Raw genomic sequence first — 15,986 nt, forward strand, 5'->3', positions numbered from 1 at the left:
TCTTATTCAACATGGTATTGCGAGTTCTAGCCACAGCAATAAGACAAGAAGTAGAAATAAAAGACATTCAAATTGGAAAGGAGGTAAAACTGGCATTATTTGCAGGTGATAAGATACTGTATATAAGAAACCCTAAAGACTCCACCAAAAAACTATTAGAACTGATATATAAATTTGGTAAAGTAACAGGATACAAAATTAATGTTCAGAAATCTGTGGCATTTTTATACACCAGTAATGAACTACCAGAAAGAGAAATGAAGAAAATAATTCCATTTACTATTGCAACAAAAAAATAAGGTACCTAGGAATAAATTTAATAAAGGAGGTAGAAGACTGATATTCAGAAAATTATAGTATATTGAAGAAATTGAGGAAGATACAAATAAGTGGAAGCATATACCATATTCATGGGTAGGAAGAATTAACGTCATTAAAATATCCATACTACCCAAAGCAATCTGTAGATTCAATGCAATTCCTATTAAAATACCAATGACATATCTCGCAGATCTAGAAAAATATTCCAAAAATTTATATGGAATCACAAAAGACCTGAATAGCCTTAGCAATCTTTAGAAATAAGAACAAAGTTAGAGGTATCACACTACCTGACAAAGCCATTGTAATAAAAAAAGCATGGTATAGGCATAAGCACAGGCATGTAGATCAATGAAACAAAACAAAGATTTCAGAAATAAACCCATGCTTATGCGGTCAACTAATATTTGACAAAAGAGGCAAGAACATTCAATGGGGTAAAGGCAGTCTATTCAATAAATGGTGCTGGGAAAATTGAACAGACGCATACAAAGAAAACCCCAAAAACTAGACTACAAACTTACACCTACACAACAGTAAACTCAAAATGGGTCAAAGACTTAAATGTAAGTCGCAAAACCATAAAAATCCTAGAAGAAAAGATAGGCAGTAAAATCTCAGACATTTTTTGTAGCAGTATTTTTGCCAATATAGCCTCTCAGGCAAGGGAAACAAAGGAAAAAAAAAATAAACAAATGGGACTACGTCAAACTAAAAACCTCTTTGCACAGCAAAAGAAACCATCAACAAAATGAAAAAGCAACCCATTGAATGGGAGAACATAAGACTATTTACCACTGATGCATCTGATGAGGAGTTAATTTCCAAAATGTATAAACACCTAAACATCAAGAAAACAAACAATCCAATTAAAAAATTGGCAAAGGTCTTGAATAAACACTTCTCCAAAGAGGACATACAGATGGCCATTAGACATATGAAAAAATGCTCACCATCTCTAATCATCAGAGAGATGCAAATTAAAACTAAAATGAGGTATCACCTCACACCTGCCGGAATGACTACTATCAATAAGTCAACAAACAAGTGCTAGTGAGGATATGGAGAAAAGGGGACACTAGTGCACTGTTAGTGGGAATACAGACTAGTATGGCTATTTTTCAAAACAGTGTGGAGTTTCCTCAAAAATTAAAAATGCAACTGCCTTTTGACCCAGTGATCTCACTGCTAGGTATATATCCTAAGAATCCCGAAACATCAATCAGAAAGAATATATGCTCCCCTATGCTCATAACAGCATTACTTACAATAGCTAAAATCTGGAAACAGCCCAAGTTCCCATCAGTAGATGAGTGGATAAAAAAGCTGTGATACGTTTACACAGTAGAATACTACGTGGCTGTAAAAAAGAAGGAACTCTTACACTTTGTGACAGCATGGATGGACCTGGAGATTATTATGCTGAGCAAAATAAGCCAATCAGAGAAAGATAAATACCATATAATCTCACTAATATATGGACTATAATGAACAAAATAAACTAATGAACAAAACAAAGCTGAAGCATTATGGATACATGGAACACACTGACAAATGTCAGAGGGGAGGAAATAGGGGGGACTGGATAAAAGAAGATGAAGAGGTTAGCTAAAGAACATACATGCGTAGCTCATGGACACAGACAATGTGGTAGAGGCCAGAGGAGGGGTGGGTCGGGGCTGGGTGGAGGTGGCAAAGTGAGGAAAAATGGTGGACACCTGTTAAAGTGTCAACAATAAAAAATAAAAAAATAAAGAAGACTAGTCCATTTGAATGTATTTCTTCTGCCTGTCACAGAACACCGAACAGACCTTTTGTACTGCCTGTCCTTTACTGAAAATCTCAGCAATAATACCATGGAGTTGGGGCATGGTTTTGAGAATTTGTTCAACCTTTTGGAAAGCAATTTAGTAATAATTAACAAGAGTCATAAAAAAATTCATATCCTTTGACCCAGATTTCCAGAAATAAAAACAAGATTTCCAGAAAATTATCTCTTTAAGTAAAATTGATTCAAAAGAAAAGCAAAATTTATACACATCAAGTTCTTTGCCATTCTCTCTAGAACAACTGAGAACAGACAAATGGCTTAAATGTTCAGTAGTATGGAAATGGTTAGCTAAATTATGAAACAAAAACTTGCTGGAGTATTATATGGTTCCTAAAATGGCAATTAATATCACTATATGACAGCATGGAAATTTTAAAAACTAAAATGCTAAGTGATTAAAAAAATGGGTAAAGGATGTGAATAGACACTTCTCCAAAGAGACATACCTATGGCCGATATGAAAAGATGCTCAATGTCATTAATCATCAGAGAGATGCAAATTAAAACCACAATGAGATATTGCCTCATGCCTGTCAGAATGGCTATCATCAATAAATCAACAATTGCTGGCAAGGATGTGAAGAAAAGGGGATCCCAATGCCCTGTGGGTGGGAATGCAGACTAGTGCAGCCACTGTGGGAAACAGTCTTGAATTTCCTCAAAAAATTAAAAATGGCCCTGGCTAGGTAGCTCAGTTGATTGGAACATCTTCCCATACATCAAAAGGTTGCAGCTTCAATCTCTTGTCAGGGCACATACATGGTTTGTGGTTTTAATCCCCAATGTTTCTCTCTCACACCAATGTCTCTCTCTCTCTCCTCTCTCTCTCTCTCGTTTCCTTCTTCCCTCTCTAAAATCAATAAACTTATCCTTGGGTGAGGATTTTTTTTTTAATTAAAAATGGAACTGCCTTTTGACTCAGCAATTCCACTTCTGAGACTATATCTAGAGAAACCTGAAACACTAATTTGAAAGAATATATGCACCTTTATGTTCACTGCAGCATTATTTACAATAGCCAAGATGTGGAAACAGCTCAAGTGCTCATCAGTAGATGAGTGGATAAAAAAGTTGCTGTGGTACACTTACACAATAGAATACTACTTGGCCACAAAAAAGAAGGAACTCTTCCTTTTTTGTGACAATGTGGATGGACCTGGAGTATATTATGTTAAGTAAAATAAGCCAGTCAGAGGAAGAAAAATACCATATGATTTCACTTACATGTGAAATCTAATGAACAAAATAATCTAACAAACAAAATAGAACAGAAACATAGATAAACAGAACAGACCAACAGCTGTCAGAGGGAAGGGGTGGTTGGGGGTTGGGTGGAAAAGATGAAGGGATTAAGTAAAACAAAAAATACATATATATTTATATAACATAGACACAGATAGTAGTTTGATGATAGGGGAGGAGGGTAGAGGAAGGTGGAAGAGGGCAAAAGGAGAACAAATGGGGACAAAAAGAGACTTTACTTTGGGCAGTAAGGGTACCATAGAGTATGCAGATGATATTTTATTGAGTTGTACACTCAAAACCTATATGGTTTTACTAACAAATGTTGCCCCAATGAATTCAATTAAAAATTAAAAAATAAAATAAAATATGAGAGAGGTGGATTAAAAGGGGGCATTAAGAAACTTTTAGATGTGATGGGCATGTGACTACCATCATTGTAGTGACGAATATATATGTAAAACTTAGCAATATGAACAATTTAAGTATGTGTAGTTTGTTGTCAATTTTGCTTATATAAATCACTTTAAAAAAGGGAAGCTTAGTGATAATCATAGTATAAATAAACCTAAAAAATACGCTAAATGAAAAAAAGCAACCACAGCCCTGGCCTATGTAGCTCAGTTGGTTGGAGTATTGTCCCGTAACCAAAAGGTTGTGGGTTCCATTCCTGGTTAGGGCACATACCTAGGTTGCAGGTTCAGTCCCTGATCCGGGTGCAAACCATCCCTGGTCCATGTGTGTACAGGAGGCGACCAATTGAGCCTTCTCTGTTGCATCGATGTTTCTCTCTCTCCCTTCCTCTCTTTCTAAAAAGCTATGGAAAAAAATAATAAAAATTAAAAAATTTAGTAAGCAACCACAAATGACTACATATTTTGTGATTCTGTTTATATGAAATGCCTAGAAACTGCAAATTAAAAGTGGCAGGAAGGTGATCAGAGGTTTTGCATGGCTGGGGGTCGGAGTGGAAACTGGGTGCATAGAAGACCAAGATAACTATTCAGTGATGAAATGTTTTAAAATTAGATTGTGCTGATGGTTGCACAACTCTAAAAATTCCTTTAAAATCATTAAAATCATTGACATATACTTGTATGTAGTAAATTTTATGGCATGTAAATCAAACCTCAGTAAAACTAACAACAACAAAAAGACATCCTTTTTCACAGTACAAGAAAAAGAAGAAGTGAGAAAGCACCAATTGCAACTGCAAAAAAGTGTCAAGAGAAAAACATTTTTTTTTTACCATGGAATAATTATAGTCAGAAACTGCAGGTAGGAAAAAAAAGGCACAGTAAATTTCTAAGTGGAGTGGGAGAATTTATGTGATCCGAAAGTCAAAATGGGTTACTGAAATTATAATTAAATACTTTTGAATATTTAATGTCACTACTACTTCCATGAATGAATGTATTCGATTCCAGATACCATGCCACTGGTTCACCAACCTGTGCTGATACTACTGTGATGATTTAAAAATGTATAAATATAATCTCGTATGCAAGTATGTTGGTGAGAAATTAAGTGATATAATCAACTGTCCCAATGTTTATACAGATTATGCCAAATGTAAATAAAAGGTAACATTAAAATTAAAAAAAAGGTTCTCACCATGGGAACAAAATACAGGGCACAGAGATACTCTTACTTGAGTCATAATGATCCTAAAAGAAAATATCCAAAAAAAAAATACAGTAAACTTGGAGGCAAGAACAAAAACTACATCTTTAACAGTAAATGTCACTAGATCATTCAGAACCACAAAGAATTTTGAGCTAATACTGAGAAGAGAGGTGATGTAGTAATTCAGGGAAGGAGCAATAAATAGATCAAAGCCAAGCCTGTTAGACTCAGAGCCTGCTACTGCAAACCTCAAGAAACTTACAACAAAGAAAAATTCTTGTAAAGATTACTATCAATAGCTTGCTCATACCACAAGCGTTTAACTCATACCGTAAACGGAAAACAGACCACAAAACATACTTTGTAAAAGTTAAAGTTAAATTTAAACTCAACTTCCCCCCGCCCCCTCTCTATTTTCCCATACCATTAATTTTCCATAGAACCTAGGAACAGATGTAAACTCAACCTCTACGGATCGTTGGGGGTCTTTTTCCTCCTGTGAGGAGAGACCTTGCTTGTCCTCTCTGCTCAAAACCCCTCTGCTTTTTCAAGGACACTCTCCTCCCTTGGTTTATTCTCTTGGCCCCTCTTCTTCCCCCACGGTGTGCATCTCCTAAACTCTGAGGGTCCCCAAAGACTCGCAACCAAGGGAGCAATGGGCACCAGCAGCTCCTCCCTGGCTAACTCCCTTAACCTGCCCCGAAGGCCCCCTTTTCTCTGACTTCTCAGTGAGCTAAAACCGCCCCGCCGATGTACGCTCTCTTGTGTTGCTTCTTCTGTTCTAAGCCCTTTCTAGTTTCACAGTCTCCAGCTTTAATAAGCGTACTCTCAAAACAAACAAACAAACAAACAAACAAACAAACAAAACCCCAAGCCAACCAAAAGCCCCTGCTCTTCCACTTCCCTCCTAGGTTCGTTCTTCAATTATTTCTTGCGAACAGCCAAGAACCCCCTTGGCTCCATTCCCCACTACGGACTCGTCCCTCGGGCATCAGTGGGACACACAAAAGTTTTAGTAAGGTCCTCAGGAGGACAGTCTTGAACTTGAAGGAGTGAACAAAAATGCAATCTTCATGCCTTTTTCCGGCACTCAAGGTTTGAGCCAGAACCTAGTGATTGTTCGGGGGTCCTGATCTCTCAACAGTGACAACCCCACCGGGTGTCTCAATGATTGAATCCTACACTAAATGCCATATTAAATTCCAAACATACTCTAGAAACTAAAAGGGACATTCCCTCAACCGGGCTTTTCATTCACTGAGCATCGTGTTCACTGACAGACTTTCCACCCCACCTCTCAACCGCTGAGTTCCACAAGCCAAGCGACGCACGTGGACCTCAAAATCTGACAGAGTCGGACTCTTGGTGGATGATTTCTCCAGACTCTTAGTCCCTCCCTGTCAGAGGCCTCATCACCAACGCCCAGATTCCTCAGTGACAGAACCCGAAAAAAAATCCCAAACACGGTCCTCCACACAGCCTCAGGTTTCACACTCCCCGCAAGCCGAAAATCCGAAACCAGAGCCCAGCTCACCCGATGCCGAGCGCCTCCGGACACCACCGGCAGTGACAAAATGCGAGTCCACGTCCGAAGCCACTTTCTATTCGGTTACGCTACTTCGCTGGCCCTAGGGACGCAGACCGGCCAGCACCTGGGAGCTCCGCGAGGACCTCCAAGCGTTGCATGACTTCCGAGCTCGGACTGTGTGGGACGGGCTCTATGACGTAACGTAGCCACGCCCACCCTGGCGGTTGGTACTGGGGCGGCCAAATGGGTGTAGGAAGAAATCGCTATTATTTTCGGCTTTATCGATGCTTTTACCACCTCGTCGCGAGGTACCATTAACAATGCCGTGTTATCTGCGTAAGATTTGAGAGGCTGGTGTCTATCCAAGGCCGACTCGGCACGCTCAGCTGCCCAGAAAACAAGGAAAGATGGCGGCGCCCGTTATGTACTGTAGAGCTGAGGCCTTGGGCGCGGCCATCTTAGACGAAAGCAGGTTTCTGTACGGCACGTAGAGCTGCAATCCAGGACGCTGGTAGAAGCCGAGCTGTCACCGAACAGGTTGCGGTCTCAGAGTTGACAAAGCAGTGATCATTTGAAAGCTTAGGTCTGCGAACAGGGTGGTAGTTTAAAAGGAAGTAAGACAGCCGTTGAAAGGTCGAAATCGAAAGGGCGGAGCTCCACAAAAATGATACTTCCTTCGTGGGAGTGGATACAGCTCCCTTGAGTGGGGAAGGAGATGAAGTGAAGGTGCAAATATATGTGTTTCCTGACAAAAATAAATGAAGACGACGGTGGGGCGTTTGAGAATATGAAATTATGAGATAACACAATTATTATACTTTGCATAGTTCCCAACTAAAAAAGGAGCACACTTTAAAATGTTATTTTTATGCAGAGCACAAGAGGTGTGATTGTAGAGGATTTAAGTAGATATTGGTAGTTCCTTTATAGAAGGCAACCTGGATCCATTTAAAACAATTTTTTTAAAGATTTTATTTATTTTTAGACAGAGGGGAAGGGAGGGAGAAAGAGAGGGAGAGAAACATCAATATGTGGTTGCCTGTCGCACACCCCCTACTGGGAACCTGGCCTGCAACCCAGGTGTGTGCCCTGACTGGGGATGGAACCCGCAACCCTTTGGTTTGCAGGCCAGTGCTCAATCCACTGAGCTACACCAGCCAGAACTAAGGTTTTTCATTTTCTTTGACCTAGCAATTTTCATTACAACAGTATGTTTTATAAAAAGTTTTCTTAATATTAATCAGAGTGGCTTTTGTAATTTTTAGAAAAGGAAAAATCTGAAAGTATAATGGTACATGAATATTTTGGTAAGTTACGGAACATCCACTGAGCATAACAGTATATAACAATTAAAATAATATATCATTGTCAGTAATAATTTAAAAAATAACTGCTATTCAGAGGACAAAAAATGAGACCTGCAGGTCAGTATGTATATATTATGACCCTGTTATGGGAACAAGTTATGTTTGCCTTTTTGAAAACTGTGATTGATTAAATAAAATATTTACTTTGGATTACTTTAGAATTTGTACTCATGGGTAGAAAATATCAGAAGTTTCACATTCCCAGTTTTTGTGATTTTCCATTGTAAATATATCTTTATAATTACATGCTACTTTAGAATTATAAAAAGATGATTTTATAAAAATTTTAGAATACTTAATAATGGTATTCATAATATAGTGAAATTAAAATAGTCTCATCTTTCGTTAAAAATATACTTTCATGCATTTGAAAATTTTGGAAGAATATATAATTAACAATGCTTGGTTCAGGTACAATTATGGGTGATTTAAAATTTCTTAATTTGCTTATATGTTTTCCAATTTATGTAAATTAATTTGTTTTCATATTTTCCTAATAGTAAGAGTAATATATTTCCTTCAGGGATTAAATTCAGCCCTATTCACCTGGGATATCAAGCTCTGAAATGTGAGCTCAGTATCTGGTCCAGAAAGCTCAGGGCAGCAGGAGAAGCCCATTCTGGGCCCCTGACTGATCGGTGTCAGAAATGAGCTGATGTGACGTTGCCATAGCACCATGTGTAGGGACAAGAAGTGGAAAGGATCTTAGGGCCTGGGTGGTGGAGTAGTCATGTCTGATTCTTTGCTGTACGCTATCTGCCCAGAATCCATCCTGATATATATATTGTGAGGGTGGTGATGGAAACACGAGGCCAGGAATTAAGGCAGAACTGTTCAAATTTAAATATAGATGGAAAAGCTCATTTTACCACGCCAGAGTCCTGGATTCCAGTCCCAGACGTTCCAGTTTGGGAGGTCTGGGGTGTGACTCAAGAATTTGCATCTTTTACATTCTTCTTGGAGAATCCTGAGGCAGAATTCCAGAGAAAACACGAGCAGTCCTGGAGTATTTCTGGCTTACAAATACGTGGGCTGGCTCCCCTCAGTACACTTAGGTGTAGTTCAAATAGTATCAGCCCAGAAAAGCCTTCCTTGGAACTCTTACTAAAACAGCTCCTCCATTACAAGCTATATGCCAGGCTTCATATTTCTTCATAGCACTTAGAACTGGCTTCTATTATGTATTTATCTTACTCAGTCTCCTTCACTATACTCTATGCTCCATAAGGTCATGAACTTGCCTGTTTTGTTCACTACTATGTCTCCAATGTCTACAATGGTTGGAAGAGTGTAGATGCTCAAAAAAAATTATTTTTAAAGGAGTGAATTATTCAATATGGAGTTGGAAATTGAATTCTGCCATAACACTGTGTAGCAAATGCCCATTTCTTTTGCGGTAAACAGGACTTGCCATTTGTGAACTGGACTGAATATCCTTATTATTTGAAGGGAAATACTCTGGATAGAGACGAGAGAACAAGAACCCTGCTGCTAGGAAAACTAAGACTGTCAGCAGACCTGCTCAAAATGAATTGATAACATAAGTTCTGACAAAATGAAGGAACAGAAGAAAACATGTAACATAAGGAATGAAGAAAAAGGAATGGAAAGAGTAAATATATCATCAAATATAACACGATGTTCTCTTTTTGAGTTTTTAAAATTACATGCAATGTTTGAAAACAAAAATTATAACTTTACCTGATATGGTTCTCAGTGTATGTAGGACACCATTTGCTGTTAGGGAAATGGAAGTTAAGACCATCATTATAAACTACCACATGCCTGATGGGATGGCCAGAATGAAACATGACAATGCCAAGTGCCTGGAAGGACACGGAACAACTCAGACATTCATACACTGCTGCTGGGAATGTAGTAAATTAGTACAACCACTACGGAAAAGTTTGGCAGTTTTTTATGAAGTTCAACATTAACTTAACATATGACTCCTCGGTACTTATCTCAGAAAAACAAAATTGGGTCCACAAACATTCATAATATCTTTATTCATGACAATGAAACAACGAAACCAATCTAAGCATCCATCAACAGTGAACAGATAAACCATGGTACATCCATACAGAAAAATACTATTCAGTAATAAAAAAGGAAAACTATTTATACATCCAACAAATGGGATGTATCTTAAGGGCAATTTGCTGAGTAAGGAAAAAAAAAACCAGTCTACCTCAAAGGGTACATACGTTCCGTTTTAAGAGCATTCTTGAAGTGACAAAATTAGTTATGCAGTACTGATCAGTGGTGGCCATGGGTCAGGGTTGGAGATACAGTGTGACTATAAATGGGTAGCAGGTAGATGTTTCATTGGGTTGGTACAATTCTGCATCCTGATTGTGGTGGGAAAAATCTATATATGTGATAAAATTTCTTAGAAATCTACACCAAAAAACAAAAACAAAAAACCTCACACAAATGAAAGTAAACTAGTAAAATCCAAATAAGGTCTATAATGTATTAACAGCATTGTATTAATGTAATTTTATTAGTTTTGATGATGTATGATGGTTCTGTAAGATACTACTGAAGAGTCTCAGTAAAAGTACTCAGAAACTTTGCATAATTTGTAAATTCTTGTGAATAATTTCTGTATAATTCTTTTTCTGTCTTTTTTTGTATTATTTGACAAATAATATCTGTATAATAGGGGTAGACTTGTGAGTCTAAAACTATTGCAAAACAAATTTTAGAAAAATCACATTTAAGGTGTTTTTAAACTTATAAACTTAGATAAATGCATCAAATATGTGGAATTACATTTATGAGTATATTCCTTTTACTTTTGAAGTACATAGTAGTTTGAAAGAGATGAATTCAGAGCCTAAGAAATACAAGAGCTACCCATGTAACAATAGGAGGTGGGCACTTGTGGAGGACGGCAAAGGCTGATGTCAAAATCAGGCTGAGTGCTTGGCAAAACCACACTTGACTGGCTTGCATCTGCAAAGTTTAGGAACAAACTTTGCAAAGCAGAGCAAGCCAGCAGCTGATGACAGCCAGAACCCAGAGGGGTTGAGAAGGAAATAGTTAACTGCAAGCTGACGACAGCAACCTTTGCAGAAGAAAGCTTTATCATGTAGATAGCCTGGGAATGGAACAATCCAAGCCTGCAGTATTCCCTTAAGTCTACAAAACTCCCTTGAGCTTTATCTAACCAACCCCTATAAAATAAATTTGGAGACTGTGTCCGGGTCATTATCTCTCCATCAGAGGACAATGCCCCACCTGGCCCCCACTTTTCCTTAAACTGTACTGTGTTGTGTCTTTGTGTTGTATGGTCTCTTTCTCAATCTCCCAATACCCTACTCAGGGACCTCCACTCCGCCCTGGTCACAGCAGGCACTCCTGCTTGTATATAACATTAAAATGTAATTAGTGTTGAAAATTGCCTACTTTAGAATCAAGATGGTGGAGCAGTGAGTGCAAGTCATACTGACTTCCTCCCAGGACCAATCTAGAATTACAACTAAATTGTGGAGAAATCACTTGGAACAAAAAATTGAGCAATAGTGAGGATCCTTATAACCTCAGACAGAAAGAAGAATTAGCTTTAGCATAACCTAATTAGTAAAGAGTGCAGTAGAGACTTGAGAAGGCAGGTGGGGCACCCATAGGTGGCAGCACCAGAAGACTATTGCAAAGGCCAGTTGCATTCCCCCTGAGATGAGTGGGGTCTAAAGCATAAGCAAGGATCTCCAGCCTACAGCACCAGAGCCCAAAAAGTACACAGATATGAGCCAGCTGCAAAAAGCAACAGGGTTGCTCTCTGCCAGAGACAGGCGGCTGGAGATGCAAAGAGCCTTTTAAAGGGCCAACGCATAAATTTTTATTTGCAGCCACTTACCCTGGGCTCCAGGAAAGGCGGGGGCGGAGTGGGCTAGAGATGTCTGAGGAGAGAAACGGGAAGGAGGCTTTGGGGAGAAAACTGAGAGAGTAGCCGGCAGGATCACGGTGCTGACTCATCCCCCATATGGTAGCAGCCATCTTGCTCAGGCAGACCACTCCCTTGAGCAGCAACAGTGTGAGAGGACCCAATAACCCCGCCCCTAGGAGGAACTCTGCCCCACCTGTGGTGTCTAAGCCAGCCTGCTGAGTGCAGAGTGACTAGATTAACAGCTGAAGGAGACAGCCACAGACAGTAGATTCCTGGAAGTCTCTAACAGAGTGCCTGAGGTCAGACAGGTCAACATCTGACATCATCAGAGGCAGATCCAGAAAGAAAAAAAACAGCAGTCTCCTACCATAGAAGTTCACATCACAAAGTCAGAAAATCAAGCCCGACCAATTTAAGAAGCAGAAGCAAAAAAGAAGAGTCTTACAAATAATGGGAAGACAAAGAAACACCCCTCAGTCAAAGGGAAAAGAGGAATCCCCAGAAATAGAACTAAATGAAATACAGGCAAGTAAACTATCAGATACTGAGTTCAAAACAATGGTTCTAAGGAAGCTCAATGAGCTCAGTGAGCTCCAAGAGAATTACAAAAAACTACAGGGAAACTATCATCATGAAAAAGGACATAGAAACTATCAATAAGAGACAAGAGGAAATGAAGAATACGATTTCTGAATTGAAGAACACAGTAGAAGAAATCAAAAGCAGGCTAGGTGAAGCAGAGGATTGAATCAGTGAGTTGGAGGATAAGGTAGAAAAAAGCTCCCAGAAAGAGCAAGAAAATGAAGAAAAAAAAAGACACAAAAAGAATGAAGAGGCGTTTAGGGAAAGGCAGGACAACCTGAAATATAATAATATCTGTATAATAGGGGTAGCATAAGAAGAAGAGGAGGAGCAAAGGATAGAGAACTTGTTTGAAAAAGGAATGATGGAAAACTTCCTTAATTTGAGGAAAGAAAATATCACTCAAGTCCAGGAAGCACAGAGGGTCCCATTCAAGAGGAACCCCATGAGGCCCACTCCAAGACACATCATAATTAGAATGGCAAATATCAAAGACAAACAGAGAATCCTAAAGGCAGCAAGGGAGAAAGAGGTAGTAAAATATAAGGGATCCCCGGTACAGCTAGCAGCTGATTTCTTAACAGAAATACTACAAGCCAGAAGGGAATGGCAAGAAATATTCCAAGTCATGAAAAGCAAAGGCCTGCAACCAAGACTGCTCTACCCAGCAAGGCTCTCAATTAAAATGGAAGATGAAATAAGGAAATAAGGAAATAAGGAATTAAAATGGAAGATGAAATAAGGAATTTACCCAGACAAAAGAAGGCTAAAAGAATATACCTCGACCAAACCAGCATTGCAAGATATGCTAAAGGGACTGCTTTACAAAGATGAAGAAAAAGTCTATGAATAACCCAGGTCCTTTCACAGTCACCAATACTTGATATTACCAATATTTTTAATTCTATATTAATCTGATTCAATCGTGTTATTTTGTTACTTTATTATTTGTTGAAACTAAACCTGTTTTTGTATATTTCTTGGTATTTCTATTATTTTTAAAAAGCTTTAAATGACTTTTTGGCATTCTTTACCCATTTTTTGATTAAATGTTTGTAGAATTTTTTCCCTAAAAAAACCCCCTATTAACCCTTTTGTAGATGTGTTGCAAAATACTTTCCTATTCTATTATTTGTCCTTTAACTTTTTTATATGTATATTACTATATAGTACTAAATGTTTAATATAGTCATATTCTCAATATTTGACTTTATAGCTTCTGAATATGTTTTGTATTTTCTCCTAAAACTCCTTAGATTTTACATGTTGATTTTTAACTTGCCTGAATATTTTTTGTATAATGTGCGAAATAGGGCTCTATATTTGTTTTATTTCAAGTAATAGTAGTCCATGCACCTTATTTTCCCCATTGATTTGAAATATCTATTTAATCATATGTTACATTGTTGGACAGATATATATGTTTGTTTCTAGAATGCTCATTTTATTTCATTGATCTACTTGATTATTTCTGTGCTGGTGTCATGTTTTAATTGCTGAGACTTTATGATGGATTTAATATTTTTAATATTTTATAATGGATTTTGACATTTAAAAATAAGTAAATAAAATCAACCTGCATTTAAAATTAAAGAAAGAACTCCTACCTTTTGTGGCAACATGGATGGAACTGGAGAATATTATGCTAAGTGAAATAAGCTGGTTGGTGAAAGACAAACACCATATGATCTCACCTATAAGTGGAATCTATTCAACAAAATAAACTAATGAACAAAATAAACCACAGGCATGGAAACATGGAGCAGACTGAAAGTGACCAGAGGAGACAGGGAAGGAGAACAATGGTGGAAAGAAGGAACTAAATAAAGAACATGTATGAATGACCCATGGACATGGGCAACAGAGTGGGAATTGACTGTGGGAAAGGGTGACAGGGTGGGATGGGTGGAGGAGGGATAAGGGGGAAATATTGAGACAACTGTAATAGAATAAGCATGATTTAAAAATTAAAAATAAAAATAAAAAAGAGTGAGGATGATCTTCCCAGAAGCCTCACAGATTAGCTGGGAGGAGACCCTGCTACCCCTGGAGCATTTGGTCATTAGGAAGAAGGGGAACGAAATTAAGACTCTATTAGAGAGAATGAAGGGCGGCAGTGTTGTTTACATTTTTGTTTAATTCCTTCTCCTTCCACTTGCTCTTAATAAATATAATACAGGAAAAATCATGGGATGTCAATTCCATAATTAAGTTATAAGAGATTTTAACTTTCGTCTGCCTGGCATTTTCTATCTGGCTCTTCTTTTGTGTTTACTTTGATGAAGCAAAGTGGAAAGGCCCATGTGTTCAGGAACTGAGGGCAGCCTTTCATCAACTTCTAGGATGGAACTAGTGCCTCAGTCCAAACAAGTGTTCATGAAACTAATATTCAACGTGCTGGATATTGTTCTTTTGCCCTTACAAATCCATTCTCCACCCTGTTCAGTGCTCCCAGGGGATTATCAGGATGGTCTTCATCATGGGCTTCCTTGCCCTTTGGGTTCCATCAAGAGGTGCACTGGCTGGATATGAGAAGTAGAACAGAGAGTGAGCTCTGGGTATTTATTCTTCCAGCAATCTCTCTGTGAATGTGCCCTTATTTGGAAATAGGGTATTTTAGGTGTAATCAAGTTAACATGCGGTCATACTAGATTAGGGGGAACCCCTATCCAATGACTAGCATCCTTATAAGAGGAGGTAAATTTGGACACAGACATTCCAGGAGAAAGCCTTGTGATAATGGAATAATGGAATAATAGGTCTACAAGCCAAGGATTTCCAGCAATTACCACATGGAAAGAAGCATGGAACAGATCCTCCTCAGAGCCTCAATAAGGAATCAACGCTGTCAATACCTTGATTTTGGACTTCTAGTCTCAAAAACTGTGAAAGAATAAATTTGTTTTAAACTAAAAAAAAAATGGCCTACTTTAAAATTATGGAATCATTGAGAATATGGTTCAAGGTATCCTGTCCCAGAATGGACATTGGGTATATTGTAAGTTTAGCATTGGCTTAGAAAACTCAATTATACATCATTTTCATGAAGCTTCTTTCTTTCATGAATTCTTTGATATTTTGATGAAGTCACTCTACATTAAGTGTATTCCTAACAGTTTTATTTGTGTGTGAATTCATAAGAAATGAATTCTGCCATATTCTTTGCCATCCAAAAATTACTCCCCAGCATGAATATCAGGCAACTATTGAGGTTTATTTCTAGTTTTTCCCATGATCATCTTATTGCCACTATGTATGAGCTCACTGATGATCCACTATGACCACTAATGAGATAGTCTTTATTACCTTATAAGGCTTTCCTAGTCTCTTCATTCTTAACATTTATATTAGCATATACTTTTCAGAAATATAATTACCTAGAAATGTTTCCTCAAGGCTTTTCTGCATTGAATGTATTAGAGTTATTTTCCTACATGTTAATTTTGACTTAGAGTCTGAGGTAATTGATTGCTGAAGGCACTAGCACATTCTCTGCATTCATTAAATTTCACTCCTATGCAAATCCCATAATTTCCTATGGGTGAAAATCTAGCAACAGGCTAATCTACACTGACTATATTCAAGTATACTAGG

General features: G+C 38.1%; 1 protein-coding gene across 1 annotated transcript in view; it reads right to left on the reverse strand.

Moving 5' to 3' along the window:
- The window catches only part of ZNF614 (zinc finger protein 614), a 30,155-nt gene extending 25,960 nt beyond the window's left edge, over window positions 1-4,195 (reverse strand). The window contains exon 1 of the mRNA XM_054587283.1: window positions 4,082-4,195. The gene's annotated coding sequence lies outside the window, so the exon portion shown is untranslated. The remainder of the gene's footprint in view (window positions 1-4,081) is intronic.
- Window positions 4,196-15,986: the final 11,791 nt, after the last annotated feature.

Source organism: Pteronotus mesoamericanus, unplaced genomic scaffold (genome assembly GCF_021234165.1).
Source record: "Pteronotus mesoamericanus isolate MK-2021 breed Mesoamerican mustached bat unplaced genomic scaffold, CSHL_Meso_final scaffold_1135, whole genome shotgun sequence".
In the NCBI taxonomy this organism is placed as follows: Eukaryota; Metazoa; Chordata; class Mammalia; order Chiroptera; family Mormoopidae; genus Pteronotus; species Pteronotus mesoamericanus.